General features: G+C 30.4%; 1 protein-coding gene across 1 annotated transcript in view; it reads right to left on the bottom strand.

The window, feature by feature from the left end:
* Positions 1 to 20,935, bottom strand: part of LOC134228666 (uncharacterized) — a 63,388-nt gene that overhangs the window by 24,392 nt on the left and 18,061 nt on the right. The gene's annotated exons all lie outside the window — the stretch shown is intronic.

Raw genomic sequence — 20,935 nt, 5'->3', positions numbered from 1 at the left:
ATACTCAAGCACTTGAGAAATCCCCCAATCCCCCCTCAAAAAAAATCTTGTAGCAGCATTGTAATTTTTTATCCCATTTTTTTTACTGGCGCCCTATGAAATAGTGCGTTCAAGTCTGAAAAATCTCAAACTTTGAATCTTTTTTAAAAATAACTGCTCAGTTGAAATAAAAAATTCTTAAATAAAAATAAGGAATTCTAAATTTCTTAATGCATGTAAATTTCATTTGTTTGAATTTCGTAAACTTCATAGCTTTTTCAAAAACAACAAAATGTTATATGAAATTGATAACGAAAAATCTGTTTTAAAAAATATTCCAGTGTAGCTTTTGTGAACGATTTTTCTTTTATATATTTTAAATCATTTTATCATTTACAAAAAAAAAAGAAAAAGAAAAAGTAATACTTTAGAATTTTTACTACATAATTTGTTTCTTAGGTTTTTTTTTCATTATGTATATCATGCGTTCTTTCTTTTATTTCACTGTTGGTTGCCTAAAGTTCGATGGCAGTCACAATTTAAAAGGAAATTAATTGTTATGAACAGTTAAAATTGGTAAACCATATTTAATTTTGATAATGAATTTTGCTTCAGCCTTTTTGTTTTGTTACATTACCGATATAATTCCATAAGCGAACTAGAAGAGTATCAAGTCAAAATGTAACAAAATAGTTAAATGTTCGCAAGAATACGTTAAAATTCATGAACTATAGGAGAAAGGGGTCACTTTTCTATGTGCAATAATCAGTATGTTTTTTATCTCGAAAATTCGAACAAAAATGTATACAGGCAAAGTATATTTAATAAGGACTATTTAAAAATATCTGAGAAATCAATGGTTGTTATTATTTTAATTATGAAAATCTGCTTTATACAAGGAATATACATTTTTTGATAAATGGGAGATCTAGAAAGAAGGGTATGCTGAAAAAAAATTAACTTTGTTTATTACATGTAGATCCTCATAACAATTTGCTACTAGGTATGTCCAGATTGCGTTAATTATTGAGCAATTAGTAGTTTTAATAATTTGCTAGGTCTCTTTCATTGTGGACTATCGCGTCTGCTAACTTGACTTCATTTATAAGTATATTTTTGCATTTAAAAAAACCTATATACTTGACTGGTAAATTATACGTTTCTGCTCTTTAGTAATGAAAAGGTTTACTCTTTAGTGATGTAAAATTATTCCCATACAGGGTTACTTTAAACATATATAAAATAAATATGAAAATACAAATGCATCATTCTAAGTAGAGATAAATTCTCGAAACTTTATTTATACTGGTATTTAAAAAAGTTTAAAACAAACAATTCTTCGGGGGGAAATATAAATAACTAAGAGAAAAGCATAAAATTATTCATTGGAAATTATTTTTGATCTAAATATTTTATTAAAAGAATGAAGAATTCACTTATTGTTTCGTTAGAGTTTTGCAAAAAAAAAATGATTTCTTTTTGTTGACTTCATAATTGTATGTTCATTGCACTCAATGTGCCGTTAAAATTTCGAGATTTTCGAAAGAAGTAACAAAGAGAATGTAGTACGATTGACAAATTGATTAAAATATTAATTATTTATTTTCAAAATAATTTGAAATGGTTTTTTTAAGTTATTCAAAAGGAAACTTGCTCGCAATTTTGTAATTTTTTCATATGTTAAGGTATAAGTAAATAAATTAGCATATTTTTGAAAGCTTAATTAAATCATTCATATTTTGGCCGAACTTCTTTTCCCTTTAAAGTCGACTGAGTATCTAAAATAAACTAGAAAAACTTTCACTGTCTAATATATTTTCTTTAAAAAATGTCTAAAAGATAAAGTTTTGCACAATCATTTTATTTTATAAAGTAGCTTTCCCTGAAATACTCTCAATATAAATCATTATGATAAATACAGGTAACCGTTTAAACAGTAACGATAAACAAAAGGCAGAAAGCTAAATTTATAAAACACTTAAACATGAATTTAAAAGATATCTTTTGTGTTTCTTACCATGTTGCATTACATATAAATTCCCCGAGAGACACATGCATGTATGTCTCCCCAACTCGTAATGTTAATAGAGCTTAAGGGAAAATGTGTTTTATTGTGCATCTCAGTCTGTGACATGGTTTTTCAAAGCATATCGCCACATTGAATGTCAGTATACGGTTTTGGAAACTAATTACTTAACCACCAGTGCCTGCTTGGAAGCAAGACACCGTCGCTGTTAACGACAGAAATGGATATTTGTCAGTACACATTTTTCATAAAAATACACGTGCATCAAGTATTCTCTCGTTTCCCTTTAAACAGGCGTTTTAAATTTGAAGGAAATCGATTCCAGTATGTTAAGACATACGAATCACATAGATTTACATCACATTACAAATCACTAGGTATTGTAAACTAATAAACATTGATATATAGCATTCAAGATAACAATTTTAATGTACTTTTGTGTAATTTTTTATTTCATTGCTATGTATCGATTTTCTAAAATGTTCATGGGTTTTCATCTAAAATATTTTTTAAAATGTCAGTTTTTCTTTCATATTTAAAAAGATTAATCATTGATATGATGGCTAAAAGTATATATAAAAAATATACATATCATATAATAGATATCATATATAATAAATATGTTATACGTTATAAATTTTTGTCTAGCTTAGATAACTATGCAAATAATCTATAAACTGTTGAAAGATAAAAGTTAAAATTTCGTGTATGATTTCTCGATCGATAATAGTACAAATACTCTCTGAGTAATTAAAGATTAGGTGGACTTTTCCAATGAAAATGAAAGGGTTAAATTTTATTATGACACGATAAAGACCTTCCTGTTGGTTGTGGTTAATTAATTATTTACATAATTTACGGCATATGACAATTACGCAAATCGAAACAGCCCATGACCCACTTTTCAATTGTAAATAAAAGTAAGTATTTGTAGTGCGTTTGATAAATTTCTTTTATAACAATATATGGTTTAAAAACTTGATTACAAATTTAGATGAAAAAAATTTAGGAAAGCTGGATTTAACTGCTCAAATCCACCTTGCTAATTGCAATTCGAATAAAAGTTTTGAAAGTGATTTCATTCCTTTTTAAGCCATTCTTCAAATCAAAAATCTACTTGATTAAAGTAAACGAGAGTCCCAAAAGCGTATGATATACTTCAATTCCCTATATTTCACGTAAAATTTAAGTAATACAACCATTATTTGAAATAAAAGTAAATGAAACTTGAAAGTAATAAATTAAACAAAGTAAAATATAATAGGAAGTCGGACACAAATCGATCTTATCTAAATATTTTACAAAAGAAAGGTTCTGATAAATCATATTAATTTAACTTTTTGATAAACAACATGACTTTTACTTTCCCTTTGTCGACTTTCTTAATTTTTTGTCATTAACACTTGTACATAGCTTATGTCTCACAAAAGATACGATAAGCAGAAAAATGTCATTCATTCTAAATTCGAACAAAATTTAAGGTAGGATTCTTTTCTGGTTTCTGATTAGATAAAGTATTCAATGTAAATTTGTTATATCTTTAATATATTTAGATGTAGGAGATTTATATTATCATACTCATCCTTACTCAACACAATTATAACACTTAGATAGATACGGTAAACTGAGTTGGAAATCTAGCAGAGACTATATTTTTGGCGTATAGGTCGTTGTGTATGAAAATATCTTAAATCATTATTTTTAAAAAAAATCAATTTAGTTATAATTTTTAAACTGTCACAGAATTGGAGAATTTTTTTTTCAAATGTTAGCTAAATTAATTCAGTTGAAGTACAGTATGAGCCAAAAATCCGTACAAAATGTTTTTTCTCTTAGTGAACGATCAAAACTGTTTGTTTTTGTATCATTTTGTATCTCTATATGACGTCTTTACCGGATGCAAAAATTAGAATTATTTAAATTTGAGATGCATATAAAATATAACATATATTATCCTTTAAAAAAATTAACAAAAATGGAGTAAATTCGAATTAGCCAAAAATCCATTTTTGTTAAATCATTCATATGTATGCCAATTTGATATTCATCTTATAGACTCTATATGGTAATATCTTTTTATGCAAAAAGAAAAAACATTTAATCTTTTGAAATACAAGAAGGTATCTCACGATTTTATTAAGTTATATTTTTTCTTAATGTCCAGGGAAAAGGTAATGACCTTGACCTGACATTGCCTCTAATATAAAAAGGTCAAAAATAATTTAACTGATACCATTACTTAATTATATTGTCTTCTTGATTCTGTGATATTTCAATAATTTTTAAAATTCAAGAAATGCATTTTTGCATCAGGAGGATCCAACCTTTAGGTTTCTGAAAAGCAACTTGTTGATTGTTAATGCAAGGATACCTAGGCTTCTATTTAAGGGAGCCGGCTGGGGGTATATTGTGTAAAACTACAATAGAGAAACTCTTTATATGTATACCCTATATAACTTACGTTACTTTAATGTACATGCCAAGTTTGGGGAAAATCTACCGTCCAGGAATTTTTAAGGAACCGTCACAAAATACAGGTACGTTTACTATAAGATTACATAGGAAAGTGTCAATTTTTCACTCTTTAAAGCAAATTAAACAAATACACTTTTTGCTCAAATTATTATATATGATGAGCAATACTGAATTGTACTTTATATATAAGAAACACACAATTCTATCGTCTTGTGACGAGAGGGGGCATTTCAAAATCCCAAAAAATCAACGAATTTTTTTTTTAGAGTTCTACTTCACGTTCTCATAACGTCAAAAACACACTATTACGATGTCAATCTACCTATCAGTTGAAAAATCGTTATTAAAATAAGTTAAATATAATTGCAACTAAATTTTTGAACCTGTAATTTCTTAATTTTGTTAGACGTTTTCAATTCAGTGAAAAATTGCTTTAAACCAGTAAATAAGCTTAAATTCATTTTTCTATGATGCGCGAAATATTGCGCAATGGAAACCCCAGTCGGCCCCCTTCAATCTAATCTGTCCTTAGGACGAACTGGCCTTTTTGTAAGGCCGTCGTTAACATACAAAACAGATATTTCCTAATCATGACAAAGAGCACACGGCGGATCTGGTCAACAGGGCATGCTTACTCCTTCTGGGCATCCGACCCCACCTTCGGAATTTTTAGGGGTCCTTATTTATTAAGAAACTTCTCAGAAAAAAATCTGCAAACTGAATCTTGTTCTATGAGATATTTATATCCTGCTCTCAAAACTGTACTATTTTTTTTAATCGATACATGTATTGTCCTTAAAACTTCTTGCATGTAAAAAAAAAAAGCATTAAAAAGTTGACTTAAATTATTAGAAACGTTCATGCAGTGATTGACTTTATAAGTTCAACAGTGTAGAATAAATTAAATTCAAGTGAAAGTATACAGAAAGTAAAAAGAAAAAAAAAACTTATTTTGGACTGATCGATTAAAAAAAATAGACAGTACAGTTTTTTTAATTGAATGTTTCACAATTTCATTCAAATTAAAATGAATTGTAATTGAGAACTTGATATTGCAGGTTCTGACCAATTTTTTTTCATCTTCACAAGCTGATGACATACCTTAATGGTGCCTGGAGAGTTGTTTGCCATTTTTGTTAACAGTTTTTAATTTCTATTTTCTTTAGAAGAATTGAGTTAACGCTTCCCCCTTATACTCTTAATTTTCTGAATTACTGTTTTAATATTTTTCATTATTGTAACATTACAATTTCCATTTCGTTTGGATATTATAGACAAAACTTATTTTGTAAAAGTAGAAATATCTGTGTCAATCAGACCCGTCCTGAAATTTGCAGTATGTATAATTTTCAGATAAAAGAAGATTCTTAACACGTTTTTTTTTTTTTAAATTTTGAGTGAAATGGTCGAAAAACATATATCAATCTATAAAATCAAATAGGTTTGAAAAATGTATAATTTATATGGAACGTTCCATATCACAATTCATTTTAATTTGAATGAAATTGTGAAACATTCAATTAAAAAAACTGTCAAAAAATATCGGCTCAAAGCAAGATCTTTGAAGGATTATAATTATAAGATACTCAATATCTATACATTTGTCTTTATTTAATATTCAATATGTTGAAACCTTAAAATAACATGATATGAAATGAAGAAGTTGTCAATTACAGTGCCTTTTGATTTATTATATGCTGATATGTAAACATAATATTTAACATTTTAATTTACATAAACATTAGCGTACTATTTTTGAATTTTTTATCAACGATAGCTTTGCAGTTTAAGCCTTAAGTTATGCACTAACTTGTACAACGACAAACAGCTTTTTGTATTTTTCTATCTTTAAAAAAAGAGATACTTGTATTTTTATAACACACATGTGATATGAAATTAAGGAGATATCAAATACACTGCCGTGTGAAATATGATATGCTGATAAGTAAGTGTAATATTTTAAAGAAAATATATTTACATCAAATTAAAATCTCAATTTGGAATATCCATAATTAGTTTTCAAGTTAATTTAATTTCCGATTTATGAAAGATATAACCTTGTAGTCTGGGCTTAAGTTAAGTACTACCTGTCATATTTCCTCTCAAATAAAATATTTCATTATAATTTTATGAAGTTTGCACTTGAATAGAAAGTAAATCTATTTTCATAAGCATATGTAAATATAAAAAAAAAATATGTATTTTAAAGTTCACGGTGAGCAAGATCCTTGACATTTTAACCCCTTAAAACCTTCAAGGTATTTTAAAGTATTATAAGATAACTTGTTGCGACCGACAATTCTCAACTTTGGGGCAAAAAAAGGTATGGCTCCATTGAAAAACATTTAATCACCAAGGATAATTTTGAATTCATCAGCTGTTGATACTGGAAGAATTTTAATACCGGGGTATCTCTTTAATTTTATCGTTCACGGTAGGCTAGTGGTAGAGCGTTCGCTTCGTGATCGGGAGCCCGGGTTCGATTCTCGTTCGCGGCGCTGCGTCGTACCTAAGACCTAAAAATTGATAGTGACTGTTCCTTTGCCAAGCGCTCGGCATCAGAAATGAAGGTCACGGGTCTTTCGGATATGACCTTAATTACGGAGGTCCCGTGTCACGGTAGGCGTTGGCACGATAAAGAACCCTCACTGCTCAATGGCGCTGAGTGTCGAGTATAGGTCTTTGCCGGCAAACGGTGATGTCTCCATATGAGTGAAAAATTCTCTAGAGGGACGTTAAACAATATACAATCAATCAATCTCTTTAATTATAGCTTTTTATATCAATGATTGTCTAAGATACAAAGGGCAATACAGTAATATGAATATTACATCTAGAAGTAAGTTTGAGTTTAGAAAAACCTTTAACATTTCATCCCATTTAAAATTTAATATTTTTAAAGATTACATATTTTCACAAAATTATATTTTTGTACAAACAGAAATCTCCATTGTGGTGCACAGAAACGTTCCAACCATCTTTAAAACATTGAAATATCTTAGCATAAATTTATTAATTCTGTAATCTTGGAGATTATTATAGTGATTTTTTTTTTTAGCAACCAGTGTTAAAAATCTATATCAAAAATGAAGATGCAAAATAAAATTGAAATGCTAAAAATTATGAGTTTTAAAGAAATTAAGCTTTTGTTAACAATATTCATCGGCTAAACCGAAAATCTGTATTTTATTCATTGACCAGTGAGAATTTTCTTTTCAAATTGAAGGAATCTGTGCTTATAGACCCCTTATATAACGACCAAAACCCTGCAATTAAAATCGCACCTATCAAAATCAGTCTATATTTAGAATGGATCTTTACTGTGTTGTATCATACACAAGTCACTGTAAAAGTCATTGGACCTCTTGCTTGTACGGGTGGTCACTCCTGACAAAGGTTTTATAAAGGTGTTTTTTTTTTAAATTTAGATATATATTTCAGATAATTACTCATAAAGCATGGAATTAAATGTAATCTCCTTTCTGAAAAAAGTTTCATTGATTGGATATTGTTTAACATCACATTCACGAATTTTTTCGCTCATATAAGGACATCACCATTTTATATAGATGAAGGGCTGTTGAATTTAGACCTTTTCTTAGCGCTCAGGGACATTGAGCAATAAGGGATCTTATTTGTGCCACCGCCTAGCCTGACACGGAGATTCTGTTTCTAAGGTCTCATCCAAAAGACCAACAACGTCCACTTTAAAGTGCCGGGCGCTCGGCGAAGGAACAGTCCCTACCTTTTTTCAACGTAAGTAAGTCGATCTTGGCCGATGTACAAATCACGACCCTCCAATTACAGAGAGAGCTGCATAATAATACGTAAAAAATAAGGATTATTGTGTGACTTTTTCTTTAAAAAATTAGGATATTCGACATAATAAGATATTTCTGTATCATTCTTTTTTAACACTTTCTTTTATTGTGTTACATGTACTGTCGTTGAAAATAATGGGGGGGATCTTTTGGATTTTGTTTTACATTTGTAAATTTTAAGATAGTGGTCACAATTTATGATTTTAATGATTAAAACAAAATAAATTCTATCATTTTCATCTTAACTTCTTCAATATGTAGTAATTCTATTTGGCAGTTTTTTGAGTAAATGCATCAAAATTGCTATTAATAAAAATATTAATTCACACCTATCTATCTTTAATATTTCTAGAGATAATAACAAAACAATTCACCTCGTAAAAATCGATAATGCTAAAGTTCCAGGAATTTATGTAAAGTGAGAAGCCTTAAAGAATTTCTTCTTCTTTCACCGGAACTAGAAATTGTTCTCAATAAATCTTATTTCTAAAAAAAAAAATCGTTAGCAATTTTAAATGATATTGTATTTTTTGCATCAATTTATTCAAAATCGGGGTTTCTTTTACAAAGACAGTTACAGAAAATTGTTTATTGCAAAAGAGGTAAAAAAAATTGATTCCAATATTAAAAACAAGTCGGTAAACAATGATCAAAGGAAATGCACAATGTTTTACTAAAGGCTGCGGTATTTTCCATTATTTAAAAAATCTGACAGTGTCTTCAATTAAACTAGAAATTTTAAAACATGAATTTAACTTTTTAATATTATTGCAAATAAATAAAGGAGATGATATCATATATGACTGCAATAAATGTGAGTAGTAAATTTAACTGAGTATATATTTATGAAAATATGAAATCGTTTCATTATAAAGAGATGATAAGAATGTCTTTGACATATTTTCAATGGTATAAATAAGCTTTTACGTGTTTCACATTTGCATAGCTTATAAAATCCTTTAGCTCTTAATGTCAACTGGAAAAATTCTTTACCTTAAAAAAAGAATAATAATCTTAACTACAGAAAAAGCTAAAAACTGATGACAAAAATTCTTTGTTGCAATACTACATGAATAACATATTTTGCTGAAAATATTCAGAACTGAGAGCATTCAGAAAATATAGAAAATACGGCTTTAAAACAAAGAGCAAAAAGTATTTCAAATAAAAACTGTCAAAGTACCTGTCTTTATTTACATCTCATTCCATTTAAACAATAATTCTGTTTAAGGTATTTCTATCCTCAAATTTTTATGAGTTCAGAGTAGAAAAACTGCATTTATTTTCACTGAATATAGTTTAAATAAACTACTAAAATTATTGCAAAAAGGTAAAGGTTGCAATATTTTTAGGATGTAAGACAATATTGAACAAAAGTGTATGTCAGCATCAAAAGTTGTTCATTTTCAGTGAACAGTATCATAAATGTGAGGTAAAAACTGCTTAAAATACATAAATCTGATGAGTTCTAATCTAATTGCTCCTTTATAAAAAAAAAAAAAGTAGAATTGAGAATATCAGGGAAAGTATTCTACGTACAATATTTTATGTACAGAGTTATTGCACTTTGCAATCCATTGTAAATATTATAAAGATTGAATAACTGTTTAAATAAAGAAAATTTACATTTCTATAATTCTTTCCCTTAATTATTATTTCCATTACAGCAATTGAAAAGCATTCATCCAAAAGATATTTTTCTAGTGTTTATGAATTAAGATTAAAAACAATTTTTGCAAAAACCTATTACATCACAGAAGGATGGAATTGCCTTTGAATTTCGCTTGACGTCTAGGACTCATGGTCCCTACATACTTTTTAAACGGGTTTGTTTACTCCTTTTACAATTAGTTTACTTGATAACATAAATAGAAATTCAATTAGTATTAATATACGTGTAATCTTTATGTGTTTTTTCCTTGAAGCAAAGAAAAAACCAGAATTCAAATATTATATTTTTTAAATATTCATTTGGAAGATTTTTTTAATCAAACATTCTAAATTTATGTAACTTTTAAATAAAGCATTGACGTCACGCATAGTATTGTTTTTTTTTAATTGCGTATCTTGTAACAATGTAAATGACAGGCGTTAGTATTTTGGTCATTTTATTGTTTTGGCTGAATAGATTCTTTTGTCAATATTTGTATGAAGCTCCCATAACATTCGTTGATGATGTTCCACAAAATTCATTAATAAATGTGCAATATACACTGTACTTGCCGAGTCCTACTGTACGTAAAATTGGAAGAATTCCGTAATATGTCGTGATCGTGACAAGTAACAAGAAAAGATGGAATGTTTGGTAAAGATTTTGTACCAACCATATAACAGTTTCTCTTTGTAAAACTAAATTGATAAATGAAATGTTCAAATTAAGAAGTCAAATGCTTCTTTAAAAAATTATAAGTAAGAGCAAAAAATTTATACAGTTATTTTGATGTCTAGTCGGTTTTGTTACTTCGGCTCAAAATATGCGTATTAATATGGTACTTAACGTGAAGTACATGTATATTAATGTGAGCTGTATTCTCTTTTTAATAGAAAAAATTGTTAAAGAAAAAATCTTATTTATAAACCATAAGTCTCTGTCGAGACTGAAGCTCTACTGGTTTGAACTCATAGCAAAGGAAGAGAAGAGTACTTAAGCAGCTGGGATTTGAAACTTCACAACAGCAATACATAGAATAATGATCGTTGATAAAGTCTCTTTATGTTCTTAAAAAGTTATATTGAAATCAGACCAAAACTGTAGGAAGTAGCATTTTGAAACAATTTTACAGATATTTCTATTTTTAGTAACCACTGCAACAGTTCATCTAAATCAAAAACCGATATACAGATTTATGTATCATGTATTCTACTTGTGTGCCAAATTATACTGAAATCAGACCAAAACTGTAGGAGGAGTAGCATTTTGAAAGAATTTCACAGAAATTTCTATTTTTAGTAACCACGGCAACATCGTTCATCAAAATCAAAAACTAATATACAGAATTATGTATCTTAGTGTATTCTACTTGTGTGCCAAATTATACTGAAATCAGACCAAAACTGTAGGAGGAGTAGCATTTTGAAAGAATTTCACAGAAATTTCTATTTTTAGTAACCACGGCAACACCGTTCATCGAAATCAAAAACCGATACACAGAATTATGTATCTTAGTGTATTCTACTTGTGTGCCAAGTTATACTGAAATCAGACCAAAACTGTAGGAGGAGTAGCATTTTGAAAGAATTTCACAGAAATTTCTATTTTTAGTAACCACGGCAACACCGTTCTTCGAAATCAAAAACCGATATACAGAATTATGTATGTATTCTACTTGTGTGCCAAATACTGAAGTCAGACCAAAACTGTATTTTTGAAAGAATTTCACAGAAATTTCTATTTTTAGTAACCACGGCAACACCGTTCATCGAAATCAAAAACCGATACACAGAATTATGTATCTTAGTGTATTCTACTTGTGTGCCATATTGAAATCAGACCAAAACTGTAGGAGAAGTAGCATTTTGAAAGAATTTCACAGAAATTTCTATTTTTAGTAACCACGGCAACACCGTTCATCGAAATCAAAAACCGATATACAGAATTATGTATTTAGTTAGTCTACTTGTGTGCCAAGTTAAATTGAAATTAGACCAAAACTGTATGAGGAGTAGCATTTTGAAAAATTGTTTACAGACAGACGGACAGACGGACGGACGGCGGACGCATTACTATCGCATAAGCTCTTCTGGTCTCTGACCAGTAGAGCTAAAAATGCAAAGAAATAAAATTTATACTAAAAAAACAGTAAAAAGTTAAACATTTTTAAGAAAAAGAGAGCAAAAATTGGATGTCTAATCTAATTTGTTACGCCTCTAATTTTTAACGTTTATATGCTTAGACGACATACGCAACAACGTCAGAAATGGATATTTTGACGTTACAGAATCAGACCAAATTCTGTGGCGCGACGTCATTCACCTATGTACCATATTTCTACATTTCTACTATTATATTAATCATAAATATTAATATTTTTAGTTCTATTAAAATTTCGGATTTTTGTTTTAAAATTACATGTAGTTGTTTTCTTGTTTTTAAGGTGTGTCACTTTTCAACATGAAATATATAGAGATAACAAACAGTATTCAATTTCAAAAGTCCATAAAACAATACAAATACGAGCAGAGCAAAGACGGACCTCCAAGACAACAGAAGTGGGATCAGGTGTCATGGAGGAGTGAGCATCCCCTGCCGACCGGTCACACTCGTCGTATGTTCCCTGTCATGATAGGGAAATAACGAATTGAGAAAAAAAGTGAAAAAAGGATTAGTAAGAATCTCACATTTGAAAACTGTCCAATTTTATGACATACAGTTGTATTTGAATTAATCAGTATAAATAATACATTATTGATTTTAAAAATTATATTTTTAGTAAAGAAAGCTAAATAATAGTACATGTATATGTATTATGTAAAGGATCCTTAAAATTAAAGTTTTTGATAGGTGTGATTTTAGTCAGAAGAGAGTTATTTTGTCACTATATGAGAGGTCTTTATGTCCAGATTTCTTCATTTTTCAAACAATTCAAACTTATTATACTGGACGAAAGGTGAGGAACGAAGTGGAAAAACTTCTCTTACCCTCTGAAAAACTTCAATACAAGATTAAATGAGTTCCACCAAGCATGAGGGCACTTGATTCAGTGAGCTGTTATTTGATAAATTTGTTTTTATACCCCTCGATTGAAAAGTGGGAGGGTATACTGTAATCGGTATGTCCGTTCGTCCGTCTGTTACGCTTTAGGGTACCCATCTCTTATCCGCAACTCCTCTTATACCAGTGAGTGAAATTTAATAAAACTTTCACAGAATTTTTATTACATATTGCCATTGTGACCTCCTATTTTGCTTTTTGATCCGACACATATTTCGGGTTTCCCGGCCACAGCAAACCGTAGTTGTAACCATATGGGAGGCGGGCGATTCATTTAGTGAGCTCACTGCTCACAGTACCTCTATTTTTTTTAAATATTACTTGCCTTATTAATAACAAATATGCACTGTTGCAACCACTATTGAAATAATTATATCAGTAGTGGTTGAGAGTGCATTTCAATAGCAAACATAGTTAGAAACCCTATTGAAATACGACCACTAATGAAATAATTATATCAGTAGTGGTTGAGAGTGCATTTCAATTACAGACATAGTTAGTAACCACTATTGAAATACGACCACTATTGAAATAATTATTTCAATAGTGGATGAGAGTGCATTTCAATAACAAACATAAATAGTGACCACTATTGAAATACGACTACTATTGAAATAATTATTTCAATAGTGTGTGAGAGTGCATTTCTATATAACAACCATAGGTTTCAACCAATATTGAAATACGAGCATCACTGGAATAATTATTTAATGGTGGTTTAGAGTGCATTTGTATATAATAACCATTGGTTTCAACCACTATTGAAATACGAGCACTACTGAAATAATTATTTAATAGTGGGTGAGAGTGCATTTCAATATGGTAACCATAGGTTTCAACCACTATTGAAATACTACCAGTATTGAAAGAAAAGTTTCACTGCGTCAGCAACTTTTGAAATAATTATTTCAATATATTTAATTCATTGTTCAAAGCACTATTGAAATTAATAATTTTATCCATATTGAAATCTTTATTTCAAAAGTGAACATTATTTCAATAGTGGTTGCAACCTATGTTTGTTATTGAAATGAATCACACCCACTATTGAAATAATTATTTCAATAGTAGTCGTATTTCAATAGTGGTTAATAACTATGTTTGCTATTGAAATGCACTCTGAACCACTATTGATATGATTATTTCAATAGTGGTCGTCATTTCAATAGTGGATAATAACTATGTTTGCTATTGAAATGCACTCTCAACCACTATTGATATAATTATTTCAATAGTGGTCGTCATTTCAATAGTGGTTGCAACAATGCACTTTGTTTGGCTTCTAAATTTTCAAAGGATTCCTAAAATAATTTTTTCCTGTAAAGTATATAAAATTTTACTCTAACGGGAGAATCCCTGAACCAAAGTCCATGAAAATTATTCATTAGCTTTCATTTAGCTTGTTTGCTTTTATCCAGAAGCACTGTATAGTCACGAATGCCCCGCCCTTACACCAAACTCGTGACCAAGTTACAAAAATAATTTCATATTTATAAGTATGATTTGTACTAATGCGAAAAGAATTATTTCAAAGCAACCGTGTTTCTTCATTAATGATAGGGACAAATGAAAAAAAAATTCACACATTTTATTTATAACAAGTATTTGCAAAATATATATATATATATATATTCTTTTTTTCAAATTTATTTAGAACAGTTTAGCGGTGAGTGACCTATTAATTAACGAGGTTTTTGTTTCTAAACATTTTTTTTCTACAAGTTGACTTACAAAGTTTTAATTGAAGAAAATAAATATAGACTTCTTGTTAATAAATTCAAAATTTAAAAGTCTTATGTTAAAAGTCTTAAAGATTGTTTGAACGTCTTTGCAATTATACAGACCCTTCTGAAAATAGATTTACTTTAATTTAAAATTCCATCAATTCAGTATATAGATTAAAACAAGACTTATTCTAATGAAATAATAGAGCTGTATTTATCATACATTTAATTAATGTTATGTTTCGTAACAGGCAACAATATACATGCCTGATTATCTGACAAATTTGTTGCTCCATTCTTGAGAGCATTTTTGCGAAAATTATTGAGACATTATTCTGATTATTCTCTCTTATTATACAGTGCATTTACATGGTAAAAATATTTTTGGTATTATAATCATATTCTTATTCAAGATTTAAACAAAGATTTGTTTCAAATTTTTCTCTTAAATTTTTTTTCTAAAAGTAAAAGTAAGAAGCATTACATAAATGTTGGCCTTTTGTATGCGAGTTTCACTTTTATATAAAAAGCTAGGAAAAAAGAGAAATCATAATACTTCCTGTACAACGGATCAATTCAAAAATTATCCTTGGAGTTTTATTAGTGGTCCCAGACCTTTTCTTGCGCCATGGTTGAGAGTTTTGTCGGTCGCAACTAAGAAAGGTAACAACTTTTTTGATAATATAGTAAAATATTCCCAGAGTCGGAATATCAAGGATTTTTCTCATCTTGAACTTTAAAATACATTCTCTTTCTTATTTATTTACATATGCTTATGAAAATAGGTATGTTTCCTTTTTAAATACCAGCAAAACCACATAAGATTTTAATAAAATATTTCATTGATGGGGAAGTATGTCAGGTAGTGCTCAACGTTAGGTCTAAACTGCAAGGTTATCCTTCATACAGCGGAAATTGAAATAACTTAAATACAAATCTTATTATGGATTTTCAAAAATGACAATAATTTTGATGTTATTCAAATAAAAAAAATGTATATCAGTATGTTAAGCTTACACATCAGCATACATATAACAAATCACACTCTTTCATTTCAGATCACAGATCACGTGTTTTATATATACAGTATATAAAAAGAATACCTTAATTAAAAAATAACAAAAGCTTTCATGGCATTGTATACTTTATTTTTTATTCTTTCGATTTAATTCACCATTAATTGACTAATTTTCTCGAGCTCTTTCTCTATATATGGACACTGGCTACGAAAAACTGAAATTGACTTTGTGAGTTTACATCGCTCAGTTATTATATACATGTATAATGAACCAAAGTGAAATGTAGATGTCAACTTCAAGATTCTTTCACGATGAAAAAGAAATAAAAGTATAAAACTAGAGGTACTGTGAGCACTGTGCTCACTAAATGATTCCACCGTCTCCCTTATGATCATAATGCCAAAGTCAATGTTTTGCACTGGGGTCTGGGAAACCCAAAATAAGTGACAGATCAAAAAGTAAAATAACAGGTGCATAATTGCATTATGTTATAAAGAATCTGTGCAAGTATCATAAAACCTTTATTCAGTGGTATACGAGGAGTTGAAGACAAGAGATGGGTACCCTTCAATATAAAAGAGAGAATTGCTGTATCCATGTTTTGTTATGGGAAACCAAAATATGGGTAAAATATGAATAAAATAGAAGATGTGTAATCAAAAGCATAAGAGACGGACGGACGGAAGGACATCGCAGTCACTATAATTATACCTTCTCACTTTTATAAAAAATAAATTATGGATGTCATGTATATTTTAGCTTTTTTTTTAAATTGAAATTGTATACAAATTTCTTAAATTTTAAACCTTTTTATTTTCACATTTTTGTTCAACTTTGTTTTAGTGTAATAACATCTTTCAGACGTATATTTCAAAGACTTTATATTGGAAACAAGTCAGAGACAAATACATAAACAACATCTTTGTGCAATTTTAACCTCCAACGAATGAAAGCAATGGTTTTTTACTTATACATTTTTAGAAATTAAGAAAATGACTTTTTTTTTATTTATTGCACCAGTAACTGTAAATTCTATGAATCATAGCTGACATAAGCCCTAAAACGTATAAAAGGAAGTATATGCTTTTTTTTAAAATTGAAATTGGAACAAATAAAATTTTAAACCTTTTCAACTTTGTTGACGTTCATGGTGTCTGCTGAGATCTAATTCCCTGATTCCTCACAAAAACCTTAAACTAGAACATATGTTGTTCCTAGTTGATGTCAACGTAGTTGATGTCAAGGTGGGCAAAATTTATGGACTGAAGGTCAGACGACATGTTCTCCAAAAATTGCCTTCCCCAATGATAGTGAATATTACATTTAAAAATATATATATAATCTTACATTTGGGCAACATTCTGCAGGGTAGTACTTAAATATATTTTACAGGGATATAATTGTAGACATAACGATTTATATATTATTTCAGACAATTGAACGAGGTTGGTTCCTGATATTTAATGTCTTAAACTTTTTTTGTCAAGTATATTTTTAGTTTCTACACACATAGCTTAATAAAAAAAATCAAATCGAAAAAGGGGGGGTCAATATGCTTATTTTGGCGCTACAGTACATTAAATGACCTTTTTGCACTAAAATTTGTGTCTTTATCAAAAATTACACCTTCGTCGTTTTGCCTGCAATATTTTTATTTAAATAAAGCAAAGAACAAAATATACTATAAGTCTATTTTTAAAAAAGACACTATAAAATTGTGACTAACAAAAAGTTTCAAATTTCTTCGCATAATCAATTATTTGACCTAACTGCACTCTCAAAATGTGATTTCTCGGGTATTGAAAATTAAATAAGCAAGAAAATTATTTTAAACTCTTAAACTTTTATTGAATTTCAGCAGATAGGTCAAATTTACCTTAAATATTCAGAAAAGAACATCTATAGTGGGGGTATATGATGTTAATTCTTAGATATTACTAAACAGGAGGCCCATGGGCCTTATAGGTCACCTGAGTATCATGCAACAACTTTCCAACAATTGAATTTGATTCATGTTTTAATCTAGAAGCCATGAAATTCACAATTTTGAAAGAGGCACCAATATTGCTTATCATAATTATGCACTCAGCACACTTACTTTGGTTAGTAATACCCAGAGGTACGTAGATCACAGTAACAAAGAGAAAATGCATTTCCACTTTATCATTATCAGTTGTGCACCCCTTCCACAGGAACCACTGACCCTGGGGCCACATCTTTCAAAATTTTGGAAATTTTATAAATCTTATTTCATCATGTTGTTGATTAATACCAAAGTGCAGATTTCAAAGCATTAAATCATTTTCAGACCCCCCCCCCCCCAGCCAAGTACCTCTGTCCCAGGGGCCAGAAAATTAAGCATTTTTGGCAGAAGCAGCGTTCTTTGTCATAAATATATACTAAGATCATTGCCATAATACCCAGGATCAAAGGAAAAAATTTTCAAAGAATTTATGCATTTTCACTATATAAACATTAGAGCCACACCCTAACACAAGAATCCCTGACCCAGGGGCCCTGAAATTCGCAAATCTCAATGAGGCATCCTTCCTCCTCATAACTATGTACATACAGGTAGTTCATTGGTTTAATACCCAGGTGCAGAAAAGAAGATTTTTAAAGAGTTTATGCATTTTCACTATATAAACAATAGAGCCCCGCCCTAACACCAGAACCCCTGACCCTGGGGCCATAAAATTCACAACTGTGGAAGAGTCACTCTTACTCATCATAACTATGTACTTAGTTAGTTTATTTAAATCCCAGGAGCAGAGAAGAAGATTTTCAAAAAAAATAATGCATTTTCACTATATTATCAATAGAGCCCCTCCCTAACACCAGAACCCCTGACCCTGGGGCCATAAAATTCACAATTTTCGAAGAGGCAACCTTATTCACCATAATCATGCACTTGGTTAGTTTATTTAATGCCCGCAAACAGAAAAGAAGAATATCAAAGAAATAATGCATTTTCACTATATATATAATCTATATAACCATAACCACCCTGGGGCCATTAGATTCTTTTAGGTTATTCAACATAACTATGTTTAGTTTATTTAATGCCCGCAAACAGAAAAGAAGAACACCAAAGAATTATTGCAATTTCACTACAATAATCTATATGGCCCCGCCGTAGCACTAGAACCCCTGACCCTGGGGTCATTAAATTCAAAATTTTGGAAGAGGCAGTCATTTTCAACTCAACTATGCACTTGGTTAGTTTATTTAATGCCCAGGAGCAGAAAAGAAGAATTTCAAAGAAATAATGCATTTTCACCATATAACCTATTTAGCACTAGCACTAGAACCCCTGACCCTGGGGCCATGAATTTCACAATTTTGGTAGAAGACTTAATGCTAATTACAATTATACCAACAGTTTGACTGCTTGATGTCCAGGAGTAAAGAAGAAGATTTTTAAAGATTGCACTAATTTTAGTGGTTTTTGCCCCACCCCCCCCCCCAGGCCCTAGGGGGGCAGGGACCATGAAATTCACAATTTCTGTTCCCCTTCACCCATAAATGCTATATGCCAAATTTGGTTGAAATTGGTTGAGTGGTTTCAGAGTAGAAGCTGAAAATGTTCAAATGTTAACGCACGACGCACTATATTTGTCATAATTCGTTGAAATAACTCATAAAAAAAGATTTAATAGGTATTTCAGAACCAGCACAGCACATTTTACTGCAAAAAGCTTTGTGTGCAACCAGCACAGAAAATAGGAATCGAAAATTAACAGTACTGTATATAGTTCAAAATGGAAAAATTGATCAATTTCTTCTAAACAAAACTTCCGTCACAAAATATAGTTCCTGGTTTAATGCTACTTGCGTGGAATTTAATCTCGGTTTTTTTTACCCTTGAACTTAGTTCAGGTTGCATTATAGAATCCAAATTTAATGTTAGAGCTTAAAATGATGCAGAAATTTAGAAATAAAGGTCCAGACCAAAATCTGCTCAAAAGCTCAGGAGCGAACTTCCTTAAAAAGACAATTCAAATAATAGAAGATAATATTTATGAACATTTTTGCGTTATACAATGAGATCAGGGCCGTAACTACCATTGAGGCAACGGAGGCAATTGCCTCCTCTAGATTTTCATTTTTTTTTTGGAAATAAGAAACACAACACAAGCAGCTGGATCAAGATTGATCATTTATTTGTTTGATTATAGCCACCTGAGCAATTTTTCAGCTATCCAGTGAGTGTCACCATTACCTATGCTCGGCGTTCAGGGCCTTTGAGCAGAGAGGGATCTTTATCGTGCCACAACTGTGACACGGGGCTTCGGTTAACTTAATGCGGTCTCATCCGAAGGACCAGTCCCCATGTCCCATAGCGAAATTCGAACTACGGCGATCGATCATTTAGAACTGCATTTAGTACAGTGAAAACTATTCAGAATGAATCGACGGGTACGATCTTCCCAGATACCCCTATTGACTTAAATAATTTTATCTTTTTCTTGGGAAAAGTCAGTTTCGTATTTATCATTGTTTATATTTACATTCAGAAGTTCAAATTCAATTGAAGCATCAGATGAGTATTGTGAGTTAACGTTAGTTGGTTGGTTATTGATTGTTTTACGTCCCGCTCAAGAATTTTTCACTTATATGCCATAATGGAGACGTCTCCATTGCCGGTAAAGGCCTGCAAAATTTAGACTTATGCTCGGCGCTCAGGGCCTTTGAGCAGGAAGGGATCTTTATCGTGACACACCTGCTGTGACAAAGCTAGACGATCACCGTTAAGCCTTCAGACAATATTGAAAATGGGAATTACGATTGAAATTTATTTGATCATATCTATCCAAAATAGTACATAAATAGGTAATATAATAAAGTGGTAAGCATTCTCAAAATCAAGGAAATGGTCCAAAATTGAGCCGTTTGAAGCAATTTTTTTGCGGGGGGGGGGGGGGGGGGGTTTCGCCTCCCGCACCCCCGATCTTTGGGGCCTCAATCGGCGGCCCCCAAACCCCCGCCTCCTCTATCTTTTACCCATAGTTACGGCCCTGGAGATGTATGAACAGAAATTCAATGAATATATCAGCAGCCGTTTTAGAGATTCCATTGTCCATGTCTATACAGGAAGTATTTTGCCGACCAGAAGTTTTTGCTTCCTTGCTTAATAAACCAAGAGTCATAAAACTGCTGCCTATGTTAAAAAAATTTTT

The sequence above is a fragment of the Saccostrea cucullata genome, unplaced genomic scaffold (genome assembly GCF_032062105.1).
Source record: "Saccostrea cucullata isolate Sc308-1 unplaced genomic scaffold, CSIRO_AGI_Scuc_v1 ctg131, whole genome shotgun sequence".
Taxonomy (NCBI): Eukaryota; Metazoa; Mollusca; class Bivalvia; order Ostreida; family Ostreidae; genus Saccostrea; species Saccostrea cuccullata.
This window is presented reverse-complemented; position numbering and strand designations above follow the sequence as displayed.